Raw genomic sequence first — 17,921 nt, 5'->3', positions numbered from 1 at the left:
GTGCAGGATGTCTGTTCAGTAATCCCTTCTTGGCCCTCGGTGGAATGTTATAACTTTCCCCTGCTTTTTCTTCCTCGTTGCCTGGTGGTCTTCCACAATATCAGAGGGCATTGACTCCCCATGGCATAAACCCAAAAACCTCTCAAGTCTTGATAGGCAGGCAGGGTGGTGAAAGCAAGGACTAGAAAGAAATCGTTCCATGTGAGTTCAGTTCTGCTCTGGGCTTTTGACGGAGCCTTACCATATTTTTCCTGCAATCAGAGAACAGAGATCAATCCATACAACTTGTGATATTTTAAAATCTGCATGACTTGATTTTGTCAATTATTTGGGATGCATGCTGGTGTTAAGTCTTGTGAATATTTTGACAAGTGTCCAGTTCACAGATTACCATCTCTTTGGCAAAAAAAAAAATCCAAACTGAGTTAGGCCACGACATAGTACCCCTATGAGCCAATACCACAAGATCACTCTGGCTGTGACTATCAGTATCCACCCCACCCTACTCCTAGCACCTTAGCTTGTCTTGTATCACTGAAGAGGATCATCTGACTTAAGAGCATACACTTCAATGTTGTGCAAAGTCGCAAGCTTTCCTAACATGTAGTGGACAATAGCATGTTTGGAAAGACTCCATGGCCATGTTCATGGCACACTCTGGAGTGAAAAAAATGGTGTGTGGCTACATGTATGGAACATTCCTCAATCTAGACAACAACCTTCACGTTACTTCATGTTGTCATCATCATCATTTTTTGAATCGGCCCTGACGTGGCATTCCTAGGTTGCAATTAGCTGCAGCCCAGCTACTTCCAAGTCCCTGTCTACCTGGCTCAAGAAGGCTGTGGTAGCTTCCATCCTCCTTCACTGCCAGATGACGCCATCCAGTCACCTATCTGGCAGCTGCCTCATTTCCCTGAAGGCTGCTCCATTGCCCTGCTTCTCCTGAGATGTGTAGTCCTGGCATACAGGCAGGCCATTCAGCAATTAGGTAGGGAAAGGCAGGCTGCCTCTGGGTACAGTGGGGTTGTGGGGGGGGGGGGCGAGGAATGCCATTAAAAGGTCTGCAAGCTGTCTATTATTAATTAAAAGTGTTTTATTCCACCATGGTGGAAAACAGCACTTGAATTTTCTTCCTCTGGCATGAAAATGTCTCAAGCACCTTTGGTACATCACAGTGGCCCACAACTGTAATTACTTTTATACTGTGAAGGCCAGGTCCAGCCAGGGTCCTTTTATCACTTTCTCTTCATGTCTTCTGCTCCTAATGCCCATGCCCGAGACCTTTTACTTCCACAGTGCCCAGGCTTAGTTCCTCTGGGCCTGGTACAGACTTGAAGCTTGAGTCCCACACGTGATTGAGATAAAGAGAACATATTTTAATATTGGTCTTGCAGCCTCCATGAAGCCCCAGGTTCAAGTAAAGAGTCTCTTGGGGCCTGCTTCAAAACATAGCTAATAGCTTCGTTCCCACTGAAGGACTGAATTTGTTTTACCTGTGAAATTGCTTATCTGATGAACTCCAAGGTGTATGGACTGAGCACCCGTGACAGGGAAAGGGAAGAATAATTATCTGTAATGTAAGGCCTTTGGTGCTGCTGATAAGATATAAATAAAATAGGATGCAGAGATGCAACATATCCGCTAGGTGGCAGCAGTGTTCCATTGGCACAGGATTGCTGAGCCATTGTATTGAACACCCTGCATATGACAATGTAGTTCAGTGGTTCCCTAGTCTTTTTTCACTGCACCTCCACTTGTCATAACATTGAATTATTTTCAAACTTTTTGTCTTGTATGTTATATTACACAGTTGACATTAATGTATCATTTTCCTCCATTATATAATTTTTTTTGCATACCCCCCAAACAGCCTGGTGCATACCCTTGGGGGTACATGTACCTCAGGTTGGGAACCACTGGTCTAATTGATACTGAGATGTTTACTCATGGGTTTGATAGTTAATGCCATACTTTTAGATTCCCCTTTCTCCAAAAAGAATAGGATCATTTAGGAATGACGAGCAGAGCGCAAGACTGTTTGACACAAAGATTTTGCCAGAACTCCCTGTCTGTGTGGAAATGAGGCATTTTCCAAGAGAACGAATGATTGGATGGTAGCAGAGTGAGAACATAATGAAGTCATTTAATATAGGCAGGTGTACCTGCAGAGAGTGCTGAAGCATCTGTATAAATAGATAGGAAGGTTCTTGGAGCTTCAAATCTATGAGTTAGTGGTGGTGGTGGAGCCAGACCCAAAAAGGAGGGTTGTTGGGCAAGGTTAATGGTGGATGCATTCAGACTGCCATGACATTAGTAGCTGGGTCACAATTTTTTTTTCTTGCAACATGGGATAATGGAGCTGTCCCCTTTGACAACTTCTTTCCAGCCAAGTCCACCTCAACAGTCCCAGCGTGAGCACAGTTTATTCCACCTGCTGCCTGGTCACCCTATTGCTGTCTCCTTGCAGCTCCCCTCCTTCCCCCCCCCCCCCACTCACACATCTTGACAATGTCGTTTTCCAGCCCTCTTTGAACACAGTTCTATGTGCACTATTCCTCAAACTTGATTGGCAAATCCCATCCCTTCATCTTCTGGCTTCCTTCTCAAATCTAGGATCAAGTGTCTTCAACCACACAAGTATCCAGTCGCTCTTTCCAATAGACTGAGCAAGCCATCCAGATAACTAAGTTCACAGTTAAAATACCCTCCTTGGTTGAAGTTCTGGCCTTTCTTGCAGCCATCTCTTTAAACAGCACATTGCCACTGAGTACTGCTTGGGTTGAATGGGAGGGATTCTTCCAGCTACACATAACAGGATTATGCAATTTCCTTCTTTCTTCAGATCTTTACAATATAAATGTAGTCCTAATTACCTGTCAAAGGAATCTCCACTGTTTCAGAAGTCCAGCAAGGACATTGTACACAGGAAATTATTGCGTGCTTTCCATGCATTCAATACTTTCTGGCAGTCCTGGACTTTTAATCCCATGGACTAGGGGTCAACTTTCAGCACTTAATACAGGGCATTTAGTTTCTTCTTCCAAGCAAACTCATTGGCCTGTTTTCTCAAACTGTCCTCTGGGAGATTGGCAGGCCATGTATAATAGTTTTAGGAGTGAGAGAGTAAGAGTGTTTTTCCTTGTTGATTTAGTCAGTGTTTTACAGTATTTTTATACAGTGTACAGGTACCTAAATCATTTTTCTGACAGGCACATTTTTATACACATATCAATATATAACAAAGACAAGGGAAGCTTTTGGGACTAGCAGAATAGTTGGGCAATTTTTTGGCAGACGTCAGGGATCTTGAAGGACAGATGGAATGGGATTTTGCCCCCCCCCCCCATGGCATTTTGAAGTATCACCTCAGCTGGACAGGCTTTAAAAAAAGTGTTTTTTAATACACTTCTTTATTACTCCATTGTTGGGGAGGCTGGAAAAGAACAGAGACAGCAAGGCACGACTGAGCAACAGATGCTTCTTTAATAGCTGATATCTTATTGGAGAAATAAAACTAAATTGTAATGAAATCGGGGGGACCACTTTTCATTCCTGTGCCCTACCTGTACAGCTGTCAGCCAATCAGATGCAACATGTGAGGTTGTATATCAAAACAGTAAACTGTCTTGCCAAATCAAATAGGGAAATACACAACTTTCAGTACTTTATACAGTCTGTGGTTCTTTTTCTTAGTGGCTTCCTAAGCACATAGTTAAAAGACTCATAACATCCTAACAATGTGATTTGTTTTGAACACCATTCATTCTTCATTACTGTCTTCTTCTAAGGAGAGTGACTTGTGCCTACTAGGAGGCTGCCTGGCATCCTTCTTTTTGCTACAGCTCTACTGGGTGATTCACAAAACTGCATCTTTTGTGGTCCCTGAAATATTATTTAGCATGAGCAAAAGTCATCCAAATCATGGGCCATGATTCCACCTCCTTGACTGATTGCTAATTTTTTTCTATTAGGAAACAAACCCTTCCTATATTTTGGTGTGTATTTGCAAAACAAACTATATTAGCACTCAAAATGCATTTGGAAGTTGCAAACCTTTTTCTGCAGACTTGACTGGTGCTCAAGTAGCCACAAATTACAGGCTTATAAAAGTCCTGGCTAACTGAGAACTTTCAGGCCACCATAAGCTCCCATGCATAATGATCCAGCAGCCCATCAGGACGTTTCAGTTCCTTAGCCCATATTACAGATGCTGTGTTGTGATTATCACTCAAGAACTGTAGCTACTATGGAGGTAACAGCTTTAGTGGAGGGAGAAGCCACATAATGTGCCAGGTAATACCCCCTAGCAGCTCCACAAAAATTACCACTCATATTGAAATAATGGGTTGGATAAGCAACTTTTCTGCTTCTGGACTACCCTTTGACTACCATGGAGACTATGCTGGGGACCCTTCCTACACTGAAGGACTCGGTGTGCTCAGAAGCCTTCCTGCCCAAAACAGGAACAATCATATCCATATATGAGGGTCTTTTTTCCTTTTTCATCAATGATCAGGAAGCAGTGGGAGGCCCTTTGATTCAACATCTATATATCTCCAGAACCTTGAAACCATGCTGGCAACCACTCATTCCCGATACATCATCTATAAGGTTGATTCCCAATACATCATCTATTTGGATGTCACTGCATGTGACAAAGGGCATCATTCTGTTGATTTCTTCCCTTCTTTGCCATGCAGTGATGTCAGCAAGTTGTGTATCTGACCCCATCCCCCCTCTCCCAGCACTTGCACAGACATTGCACATCCTTGGCTAATGGCAGCATAGAAACAGTCCATAGTGACATAGCACAGGGTTAAGTGAGCTGAGATCCTGCAGAAGAGATAAAGAACTCGACACTGGGGAGCCTTTTTGAGTGGCTTGCCCATCTCACAAATCATGTGTAGTTTGAGGCTGATCATGCTGGCTAATGTGGCGGGAATATGTGGTAGACTGTCGCTCAAGAAAGGCTGTACCAAGGCTACCACATCTTCCTGCCACATTAACCAGCTTTTCAATCAAACTTCATCATAAAACATCTATTCTTATTTTCAGTCTTACTTTAAAATAAGAACCTGGCAGTGGAAACGCAACAGAATGGAACCTCCTTCGCATTGTCAGCAAATGACAATCGTAGCACTGACTGGCTAACGACAAGGTGGCCTGGTAGGTGGCATTGGAAGGGTATTGGAATCACGTGACTTTGTGGGAGGCAGCATGAGGTTACTAAAGACTGGACAGGGAACCAGGGTCCTTTCTGTTTCTGCTGTAACTTTTTTGGGCCCGATCCTTGAATTTCTTGTTGTCTCAGTTTGCCAACCTATACAATGGAGATAATAATGCTTCCCTATCTCTCAGGGGATATTATGAGGCTTTCATAATCAGGATCGTTAAGTTAAACAAGACCTCAATGCACAAGAGGCGCACACATATGACATCTCAGTGGAGCTTCATGGGACAGGAGGTTCTTTTTTCTATGTAAGAAGTATTCCAAATACATCCCAAAATGCTAGGAAATCCTTTGATGAAAGGTGCTACTACTGACATACCAAGTATTATTATTACTGGTGACAAACTGAGCAGTTGCTCCAGCCAGTTTTCCTTTGAACTGTCTTCACCCACCACCACCACCACCACACCACAAACCAGAAGTGGTTTCTTTTGTACAACTGGAATACTGAGAGTTGTATGTTTATTTTTAAACTCTAGAGCTCTTAGTTGCTTCTTGTTCAGGTATCTCTTCTTCATGTGATGCTAACCATCTAACTTAGTGTGTACAAACTGAAAAGGTGACAAAAAACCAGAAAAATATGACTACACTGTAGACAACTTCTTTACTAGCAGTGAAGGTGGCAGTCCAGCTAGACTCCTCAGCCACCTTCTTTCTATTGTGTTTGGAGATGTTGAAACTCATGGAGCAACCATATTTTATAATAAAACTTTATAAAACACAAAAAATGATGGAAACAACATTACTTCGACTACTTCTGTTACTATTACCCAGTGTGATGAGATCAGCACTGATGTCTACCAATAGGGGTGTTTTCTTTGCAGAATCATATTTTTGGAGAACCGGGCCTTTTGTTTTGGAGAGGAGGCCCCAGTCTAAATAATAAAGGACAGTAAAATAACTCAACACTTGACTCTCTGTCTCTCTGTGTGTCATCAAAAGCAGAGGGGCAACAAAGAGCGGGAGAAGGACTGGCCATCCCAGCAGTTTCGGAAAGGCAAGGAAAGCAGAAGCAGACTCTATGGTCCTGCACTCACTAGAGAGGAATGTCCTTGGAGGGGGAATTCTCAGTAAAGTCGTTAGGAACAAATGAAACACGAATTTCCCCATTTAAAATGCAACTGCCTTTGCATTTTAAAAAATCTTCTCTGGTTGTATGCTCTTCTGCTTTCCTCCCCTGCTGCTGCTGGAACATTCATCAAGGAGCATCTTGTTTTGAAAGAAGGAAAAACCCTTAAAAAGCTACAAAACATGCCCAAAGACCTGTGTCACTCCTCACAGGTGCGAACTAAAGATCTGCATCTGCATAGATGGCATGCACCTTGGTATATAGAGAACAATCAATGACCTGGTTCTTCCCTTGGCATCTGTAACTTGGAGGGTTCTGTAAATAATCAGAACTGAGACCTATCTCAAAAGTAAATTTAAGATGGAGGGTGAGTGCTACCAGGAGAGAAGGGGTGGTCCTTGTTCACTCTCACTTCAGTATAATTGTAGTAACATCCTTGCCAGAGTGGCAGTTGTGTGAAGCATTTCCTGCTCCTGTAGAATTAACTTACCAAAGGTGGGGTAGAGTGCTGAGTTTGTGTGCCTGGAATGACTTCTATGGCTCAAACACTAATGGGAATCATTTTCTGGGTAATGGGTCAATACATCTGAAATTCACAAGCAGAAGATCTTTCTTAAATATTCCGCACCAACGTGTTTGGGGTGGGTGAGGGGGATCCTTCATTAACACATCCCAGTGCAGGTATTTTAGTCAGCTGGAATTACGTGATATGTGTGTGGGGGAAATCTAACACTTCACACCAACATTCAGTCCCTCACTAGATTCATCTTAGGTGGGGATTAATTGCCTTCTGAGACACCCAGTCAGTGTTGATTTAGGTTCTCACATCTCTTAGCTTGTGTCTAGTTTATAGAAATCTAAACTTCACCGCTGTTATGGCTACAAGCAGAAGATTTACAAGCACAGGTCTCGTTCATAATGGTTGCCCTAAAACAACACCTTGGCAGCAGGTGGCATTAAGAGTCACCTGCTCCTGCAGCACAAGGTTTCCAGAAAAAAATGTGGTAGAACAAAAGCAAAGTAATTCTACTTGTAAAAGAGAAGAGCTATTGGAGAAGGGAAATAGGAGCCCAAACTGCCCATTCACTCTCCAGGGGGCGGGGGTTAATTTTTGGTCATTTATAATGCAACTCCCACCAGGGTTGTCAACTTCCAAGTGGGGCCTGGAATCTCACATAATTACAGCTGATCTCCAGGCTGCTTTGGAGGGTGGACTGTATGGCATTTTACCTCATTGAAGTCTACCGTTCCCCAAATGCTGATCTCCCCAGGCCCCACTTCCAGATTGCCTCCACAAACCCTAACCTCTGCAGCCTCCACTCCCAAATCTCCAGGAATTTCCCAACGCAGAACTGGGAACCCTAAACTGCCGACCCTATGATCCTTATACACTCACAAGCATAGATCTCAAAGGTTATTGGTCACGTTGCTCTCTCACATTTTTGGTCATTGCTGGTTTCATACTTTCATTGGAATGGAGAGGCTGCTGGCCGGAAGAGCAGGGCAGATTTAAATGATAGGAGGTTCCAAACAGCAATGTCCCCGTCCAGCATCATGACTACAAAACACCAGGATATGTCATGCAGTGTCAAGAACAGCTGATTTCCCTGTTGTCTTTAATGAGATGGGACTCAGTGGTTTTCCATGTCTGCAAGAGACAGGAAATCTGGTGAACTACTCAGAAATGTGGCCCTTTCTTTCTTATATAACAAAAATAGAACTTATAGAACAATATGTTAAGAAGAAAAGAGGTGCATCTATTGTTGATAGATGAAAAGCCACAAAGAGCATGACAAGATAATTATGGTTTATTGTGACATCTGCAAAGTAGGCATGAAGCCAAAATTAATCTGCTCTGACAGATTCCACGAGAAGTGGTAAAACATCAGAGGAGGCTTCAGAGCAAAGCGCAGGTGAGTGAAAACTGTCACCTGCTGTGCCTCCATGGGCTATGGGAAGAGAGTAGCAAAGGGTATAGCTGTGCTCCTAGATAAACCCCTGGAGTTGCCAAACATCCAGAAAAATGACTAGCATCAGCAAATGAAAGTGAAAAAAGGATAGCTTGGTTCGTGTTGGCCAAGGTTTATTAATTATGCCAATAGATTAATGCAGCAGCGTAGCACCAATGGGATGGGGGGGTGACACCCAGGGTGGAGCTGCGGCGGGGGTGGCCAGGCGTGGAGGGGGTGTAGCAGGTGGGGGTGGGGCGGGCAGTGCCACACCAGGGGCGCAGGGCACACACGTGCCCCGGGCACAGTTTCCCCTCACTCCGCCCCTGGATTAGTGACCATATGAATTCACTTGCATGTTGTCCAAGTGCTAGAAGGTTGTGAAAAGAAACAAAGAAAAAATAGATATAACAGTTCCAGGTTCAAAATACAAATTCTAATGCCAAACTGGATACCTTTATGGAATTTTAAGATTAACATAAGATTTGTTAAATCTTGGGGGGGGGGGGGTTGTACAAAGAAAATTATCTGCTATGTAACAGAATTTCCTTTCCTTGAAATGCCTCCCTGTCCACTGACCCCTTTACTGACATTGCAAAGTGCTCAATTGGTGACAGAAGAAAAAAGCAAACAAAAATATGTTTATTTGTAAAATAAGACTTTTTCCAAGAAGTCCCACTGAATTCAGCAGAACTTGGTTCAATAAACATATGTAGGACTGTGTAATTGTAAGTTACTTCATGCAAATATGCCACTCCTAATTTATCTTTATATGCAGGATCTTGATTTTTCTGATTTCAGAATCTGAAAATATTTTGCAGCAGAATTCTTGTCCTGTGGTATAAGAACTGGCAGCAACCAAGGGAGGCAAATCATTGTCTACATAATAAAGAGACAGTATCTCTCAGCAAGGTTCATTTGGGAGATATGGAAAGGATCTGGCATCAGCAAGGGTTGCAGCTTCATTGACACAGAAGCTGCGCAAAGATCAACAGTAAGAGTGGCCAGTGCGTGGAAAGCAGGCAGCTTCAGGAATGCTCTCCACAGGCAAGGCTGAGCAGAACTGGTTAAAAGTGGCAGGAAACAGCATCCTGACGGCATCAAGTTTGGATTTAGCACTGACATTAAGGAGGCTCAAGAACAAGCGACCGACAGTTCGCAGTCTCTCCAGAGGTCTTATTAAGCTCAGATTTCAAATGGTTAGATATTTTCATTCTGTTTTTAAATGTTAAATTCAGGAAGCCTTGTAGATACAAACAGAAGATAATGGGTGTGAATCTGACAGCCTAAGCCCAATAACAAAATAACCACATCCCTCTAGTCTGCAGTGGCTTCTGGATATATATATATACACATACACACAGAGAGGGAGGGGAGGGAGAAAGAGAGAGAGAAGGGGGACTTTTAAAGTTTTAGTCCTGATTATTCCCAGCAGAAATGTGGGTCTCTCAGTGCCATCACAAGTTTTCCTTTCTAGAAAACCAGCTGAGCTTCCCACAAAACACACACACACACACACGGGACGGAATGAGTGCCACTGCTTTTGCTGCTGGCCCGTTTATATTCACTGGAAGCAGCCAGGTCCTGCCTTGGTTGTACAGTTAAGAACATAAGAACTAGCCTGCTGGATCAGACCAGAGTCCATCTAGTCCAGCACTCTGCTACTCGCAGTGGCCCACTAGGTGCCTTTGGGAGCTCACATGCTGGAGGTGAAAGCAATGGCCTTCTGCTGCTGCTGCCCCCGAGCACCTGGTCTGCTAAGGCATTTGCAATCTCAGATCAAGGAGGATCCAGATTGGTAGCCGTAGATCGACTTCTCCTCCAAAAATCTGTCCAAGCCCTTTTTAAAGTTAGTATTTAGCTATGCATGTTAGTTGCAAAGAACAAAAGCAGAATATGGCTGCTTCCACATGGTTTTTCTCCACCTTGGTTTCCCAACTGGAGTGGGCTTTTAAAAAAAAAAAAACATCTGCACAACACCATGCTCCAGTCATCTTTTCCCAGTTTCCCCCATCTTCAATAATGCTTTCCCAAACCTGCTTCACTCCAGTTTGTAAGGGAAAGGAATGGATGCAGCCCAAGCACGTTAATTTGTCACGTAGAAGGACTGGCAGATCTGCACCTCTAATAACATAAAGGAAAGGGGGGGGGGGGTTATAGGAAAATGAGCAAAAAAAAAAAAAACTCCAGGAAAATCTTCTGCCAACACATGTGTGTCTGAATTTGCAGAGGCAATGAAAGGAAAGTGGAGAACCCTAGCCATGTGGAAATAGCCAGTGATTAATACAAGCAACTACCTGGGAGAAGAATAGTAATTCAGTGGGTCAACTCAAGCTTTCTCAGCAGCCAGGTCCAATCCTTGACATTTCCAGTTAAAATATTCTTGAGTGGCACAGCTAGCTGAGACAACCGTCTGCCTAATAACTAAAAGAACCTTGACCCCCACAGCATACAATGCTAGGCTCATAGTCTGACTCATAAAATATTCTTCAAATAAGTTCTATCGCACTGTCTGCTATGGATCCACAGTAACACTCCAGCCTCTGAGGGAATCATCGCAATTTACTCTTGATCCAGACTGCAGTCTCTAGAACAGATTCCTTTACCCACTCTTTGGCACCAGTGGAAGAGATGGTTTGCTGGAACAAGATTGAGGCATATAAAGGCTTAGAAGAACCACAAATGTAGTCATATAACTCTGGTGAGCCTAGGATCTATACACATTTTAGCACTCTCCCTTTGAAGTGTAGTCCTTGCCACTGTGCTTCTGAGGAGCCAATACTTTCCCCTTCTTGCTGTACAAGCTCCCTCAAATATCTCCAGGTAGTAACAGCTGACATACCTATGAACAACTATCTAAAATAGGAGCTTCCTGTTTAATAATCTCATATTTTATAAAGATTTGCTCAATTTCCGCACTTAATCTGTGCCAGCAGGGAAGCCACCTCACCATTTCCTGAATAAAGTCTGCAAAGAAAATGAGCTCGCATGGGCCTATATGGGGAGATACAAGATTGGATTTGACTTAGAATTAACCTCTTTGGCTTTGGCTTATTGTGGGAGAATGAAAAAGGACTAATGGAGGACTTTGCTTATGCTTCAGCAACTTACTGATGGACTCTGAGGGGCAAACAGCTGATTTACTCACATCTTTTGAGGCTCTTGGGCAGGCAGCGCTTGCTTTCTCTACAGAGGAACCAGACTTTTCTACAGAGGAAGTAAGCCTTTTGAGATAATCCTTCCACGGCCTTGGTAGCCAGAGATGACAATGGAATTAAGGGGAGGGTGGGTGGACAAGTACACTATTCTCAGCAGTCATTCAAACACTCACATGCAAGTCTCATCAGTTATGTCAGCCTCCATCCATTATGCTATTTCCAAAAATTCGCAGATCACTACAGCAACACACTCTAGCCCAAGGTCGTCTGCAGGGGGAAGCCACCTCTGTTTTTAACCTCCATGTTCCATTATCAAATCTAGCCTTTGAAATGCAGAACTGTACGAGGCTTATGTTCCGTTTCTCGGAAAACTGGGTGCAGATGGTTCATTGACTTCCAACAGAGCTGCACCAGTTGATACCACATGAAAAACACTCCTGTTTGTATTCTTTCCCAACAAAGAATTGCCATGGTCATTTCATATCAATATACCACACTGAACATAGCCAGCATGACTCAACTCTCCTTATGTTGCCAGTGACTTTTCTCCCTTCTTCTCACAGAAATTGTACAGCTTTGAAGGATTCTCCTGAAAGGAGATGTAACAAACGGTGTGATTTTTTCCCCTCTCTCTCAGTCACACTGGTAAAGATGTTTACACAGAGTCCTTCCAAATGATGCTTTTCTCACAGAGAGGCTTCCTTTCTGTTAGGCAGCCTTGGGACCACAATCAGAAATAGCAGATGGGAATGCAAGTGGTACAACTACAATAAGGTATTCCAGCCAAAAAAGGTTTCACTTTTCTGCTCAATTGTGCAAGAAAGGTGTTGATAAGTTGACCCATCCCAGATGTCCCAATGCAACAAGCAAGCTGAGATGCAGAGTTTTTTCAAGATTTGTGACCGCCATCACTCATTCTGGAATCAATCCCTTACAGGATATACAGCTTCCTATTAGTGTGCATGTGCGCGCGCACGCGTGTGTACAAAAGAACTTGATGAAAAAGAAGTTGAAAGAGCATTACCAATCTCCAGGCAAAATCAGGAATTCTTTTGTCCCAGAATAAGTGGTCAAGGACACCCAGAACAGCCTGCAAGTCAGATTTGATTCCTAAAATAGTGTTATGGAGCACCTGAAATTCCTCTTGATTTTTAATCAAGGGGAGGTGAAAAGGTTATGGGTTTCACAAGTTATATTAAAATATTTAACATTAGATTTTGTGTTTTCTATGTAATGCCCCAACGATGCCTGAGCACCTGTATTGAGTAATTATGACTCGCTGCTAACAGATGCTGACTTTCTTAGGGAGTCTGAGCTCCTGTGAAGGTACATCAGCCCAGACAAGGAGAACCTGCATCATGTTATCCTGCCCTTCCTCCCAGAGAGCTCAAGGTCCCACAAAAGGCTCTCCCCTCCCTTTTATTCTCATGAGGACCCAGTGAAGTAGGTTAGGCTGGGAGAGCATGGCTGGCCAAAAGCCACCCAGTGAATGTCATGGCGAAGTAGGGATTTGAGCCCAGGCCTACACCAGTCTAGTCCACTATCATACCACACACACCTCAGTGAGATACAGCTCAGAATAGGGACAGAAGAGTGAATGTGAAAATGAGAGATAAAATGGTCTCGTGGCTAGGTGGCTCAGCACTGAGACAAAGAACGTGCTGGAGAAGGTACTTTGCACAGTAGTAATCCTGGTGAAGCAACAGGACAAGTTTTTCAAGTTTACCATGATTCTTTCTCTCACCCCCCCTAACACCCAGCTTTCAGTGGAAAAGCACCTGTAGGAGGATTTCATGTGGAGAAGAGTGCAGGGTCAGTCATTTCGGCAGACTCTGCTTCAAGGCACTCCTTGGCATGTGAGACAAGGGCCCACATATTGGTGGCTTCCCTTGCAAGAGGCTCAAAACAGAGGATACAAAAAAAAGGACAGCAAATGCTCAAGGAAAGAGAAATAGAGAAAAGGATAAATATGTTGAGAGCAAAAATGAGTCACACCGGAATGAGCTGCCACTCTGAGACTCTAGCTTATTGGCCTGCTGCATCAGCTTCTGAGGAGGCCGGGTTCACACATGCAGGGGAATGATGGGGTGGAGAGACTTGAGGGAATGGAAAGAACCCACAACAGAACGCAGGTGGTGGATGATGGCAAATCACATTTTGGAATGTTCTCCTGTGTGAAAAAACTCTCTAAAAATAGAAAACCATCACAATAAGCAAAGAGAAAAGGTGCAGCCATTCTCCCTGCTGTTCTGATTTTCAGCTTCCCATTGAGCTTTCTGATGCAAAGAAACATTCAAAGGGCTACATCCTCACATAGCTAGACATTGCACCCCTGGTGCAGTATAACAATTGCCTCCTTTGGATTTGCCTAGATAGACAACAGACTTCATCTGAGAACAATCTCTGTAACACATAGATGGAACAGCCCTGGAACCCAGTCCTGGCACTCTGAAGCGGTGCAGAGCATTTTGCCACCTCTGGAGCTTGCACCCATACCTATCTCTGTGTGAACCAGTCCTTAGCCATGACTGTACCTGACTCTGGATTCCAATGGTGCATACATCTCATGAGACAAGACTAGTTCTGCTGCCAACCAAAATGCCATGCTGCGAAAACACATATGAGGATAATCAGAGCCCTCCAGAGTGACACAAAACAGAAACACACACCCCCCCCCAAAAAAAAGGGGGGGATGCTGCTGCTGACTTCAACTACAATCATAAACTTCCCAGATTTGTTTTAAATTCCAAATGCACCAGTGGCCAGTTTATGAAAGAAAGTACCACCACCCCACGAAACAACCATGAAATCATCTTTAAAACAGGAAAAACTGAAAATGGAAATCTGAAGGCTTGTAACAGGTCCTGTTATTTTATCAGTCCCCACTTCTTTAACATCTTAAAATCATCTTAAAATGAGTACCTGTCTAAATGGTCCACACCTGAGTTATACTCCTGAGAGCAAGACACAGAAGCTTTGTACAGACATCCTGATCAAGTGGGCACTCACCCTGCAGGAAGGACAAGGGTGCTCTCCCCACTGCCTGCCTCTACCTAATCACCATGTGGCTTGCATGAAAAGAACATGCTGGGGTAGTGCCCATGAGCACACTCTACTTTCACCAGGATCAGCAATGTTCCAAAACCAGCATTGCAGCTCATGGGGAGGTGGTTTCTATGCAGCCACTTCCTTTACGTATTTGCCCCATGCAGACCACTTAGTGACCGTGTGGTGGCAGGGGGTGGGTCCAGCATGTTCATGCCTGCTGTCTCTCCCTGCAAAGTGAGGGTCCATGTGATCAGGACATCTACACTAACACTAACATCTCTAACAGCAAATAAGGCCCAGCAAATCCTGCAGTTCCACAGATTCCTATAGAATGAAGGCAGCTACCATGGCCACAGAGCATCAGGCATCAAGAATGAGCATCAACATTCAGCAAAAAGGATGAGGTATGCACATGGATCCAGAAACTCCACATTTTTGGAGTCCAATAAGTGCCACTATGAACATGCCCAGAAAAGTATCTTGCAGATAAGCTTCCCATCCTGTCAACAGGACAAGTTTAGCACCTACAAGACACAAGCAACCGCTTGTGGTGCCACAAACAGAAAGGAATCCCAGTCCATTGTTGCCTGCCATTCCCGTGCTAATGCTGCATGCATCAAAGAAAACTCCAGATGTGCTGGCAGCAACATCGGCAGGGGACCAAGGGCAGGACTGTTGCCTCTCAGCACTGTGCTGCCGCAGCCCAGGTCAGAACCAAATCCCTGTGGTCCTGCTAGCACCACTAGGGCTCAGCTCCCCCCAGTATCTGTTGGGTGAATACTTTGAGCAGGCTTTGCCAACCAGCAACATGTGCACCTTTAATAACAGAAGAAACTTCTCATTGTTTATTTCTAAAGTATCACCTGGCAGCAGCAACTTCTCACACACTATTTCTCAGAACTTCAATCCCTGTCAGTTTTGTTTGCAACCAAACAATGCCACTGTGCATGTCCTACTTGTGAACTAGAATTGCCAACAGGTACTTAGGTGAACGATCAGATCTGCAGGTTGGGAAAGGATCAACTCAGAGAGAGAATTGTTCCCTCTATAGCAGAGCTGCAAAAGGGGGCCAGCAGGGATTCTGCTAACTATGATGACCTCCCTGATATGCAGGGAAAGATTACTCTGAACACTAAAAGAAAAAAAAGATCCCCCATGAGGATGGCCTCTGGGAAGCACAGAATGCAGTTGTCAGTTGCAGTAGATGTGGGGTGGGGGGGGAGGAAGTGAACAGACGGAGGTTGGCTGGCTCAAACCCTTCTAGCACCCTGAAAGGGGAGAGCTGGGTCAAGGGGAAGTTTCCCAACCATTTATCAGCCAGTAATTCCTTGAAGGCCTTCATCTTGAAGTAATAATATGACTTGGCATTCATATAACATTGTCAAATGTTGAAAATTGTTAACATGCATTATCTAACTTTTGCTGCAACCTTGAAAAGAAGGCTGCCATTATTATCACTATTGTGCAGGGGAGATAGATAGGCTGACATGGCTTGTTTATGGCTGCCAAAGAGTTCACAGTACAGATGATATTTGAAGGAGGGATTTCCTGAGCTATAGCTCACTAACACCACACATGTTCTCAGGAATAGAAAATTCTAGAATATTTCATCCCTGCATTCACAACACTAGATAAAAATACTGCTGAAACTTAAAGGGGTTCAACAGTGACCACACAGTCCCTGGACTAGAGTCTTTCTTGGAAAAAATGGAACACAAGCTTTAGTCACATGACAAAGGGAACATGTACAAACACATGTACTTGTTTGTACTTGATGAGAGTGACTGAAATTAAATCCTGACAAGAGGGAAAGATGAAGGTCAGCAGGCCTTGTGACCTGGCATGGGGCGGGGACTGGAGCACTTATCACAGACCACGTTCTGGTCCTGCTGGACATGCAGGCTCCCATAACGTGTCTCTGATCCTTGGAACTCAGGTTGTCACAGTGACCACCAATGCTTCCCACCAACTTCATTTTAGCATTTTCTCTTGGCTCAGTTTGTGACCATCCCATTCTAATTTCCAGATGAGGATGCTAAAGTGTGGTATCACCCATGATGGCAGTTTGGAAAGTTCACACTGCATAAAAAAAACATAACCCACCTTCTGATGGGGACAGGCCAGTAAAAACACAGGATACTTGTGCCTTAGTCTTGGTTATGGCTTCCTAATGCCTTCCAGGCTTAACATAAAGTGTTAGTTAAAATGTGTAAGGACCCAAACTGAGCAATGTAACTCACTGACCCATCCTTCTGTTTAATCATGACCTCCACGGTTTTTCACAGAAGATTCTCTGAAGGCTGCTATTCACGCATCAAGCTGGGATTACAAGTTCACACACAGACACATTCTTGGTGGCTGCGCTTTGACAGCAGGTCCAAAAGCAAAGCAACTTCTTTTTACTTCACTTGTTTTTGGAAAAATTAAAATTAAAAGAAATTCAGGGCAAAATTAAAAGAAATTCTGTAATGGTTAAATGATCAGGGACTGTGATCTATGCTGCTGGACATATCTTATTTTAAGTAGGATTCTATTATGTAAATTTTGCACAGCTTAACTAGTCATATTAATACTTATGCTATGCTTGGTTCTTTCTGGTTGATTCCAGACCTCTAAAATCCTATTGTTTACTGAATGTCCCATTTTGTTGACTGTACTGACTCACTATATATAATTCACCTTAAGTCCCCATGAGAAAGGCTGACTATAAATACCACAAATAAAATAATGGGTCTTTGGGACAAGGCGGAGCATAATCAAATAAATAAAACCCAGTGGTATTCAGGAGAAGGACAGTTTAAAATGTGCTGATTTTACAGTTGTTGGCAGGAGTTTCCTTTTCCCTTGCTATCACATTTCACCCCCCTCATGTATTCAGTCATTTTCCATTGTAATGGCTATCCCTCAATGGCTTTCCTTGTTAAAAGTGTTTTCCATTGAATTTTCCAATTCTGACTTGCCCATTCCTCTTAACAAATAGCAAATATATGAGCCAGTATAAAATATTGTGAGATATGTCTCTCTTATATAGACAGAACTGTTTCTAAATTCTTTAGAATCTATGTCAGATCCTGAAAAGATAGGCTTTGTAAAAGATTAAAATCAAGTTACCAACAAGGCTTTTCATTCTCAATGCCTCCCACAAGTTGAAATGGGACCGACTGGTATGCTGTGGGAGATGCCTGGCAGTTTCCAGACTCTTCACACTGTCAATGCTGGGGACAGTGCAGAACAGGGGGTTGTGAGAATTCACTTCCAGGTCAGACACTGGAACCAGTGGTGGCCACCCAACATAAAGGAACTCCACTGGTGAATTCTAAATGGGAAAAAAACTTGAGTAAACACTGACCTTGTGGGGACGGGATATATCAGGGGTAGGGAACCTGCGGCTCTCCAGATGTTCAGGAACTACAATTCCCATCAGCCTCTGTCAGCATGGCCAATTGGCCACGCTGGTAGGGGCT

The sequence above is a fragment of the Sphaerodactylus townsendi genome, linkage group LG02 (assembly GCF_021028975.2).
Source record: "Sphaerodactylus townsendi isolate TG3544 linkage group LG02, MPM_Stown_v2.3, whole genome shotgun sequence".
Lineage (NCBI taxonomy): Eukaryota > Metazoa > Chordata > Lepidosauria > Squamata > Sphaerodactylidae > Sphaerodactylus > Sphaerodactylus townsendi.
This window is presented reverse-complemented; position numbering follows the sequence as displayed.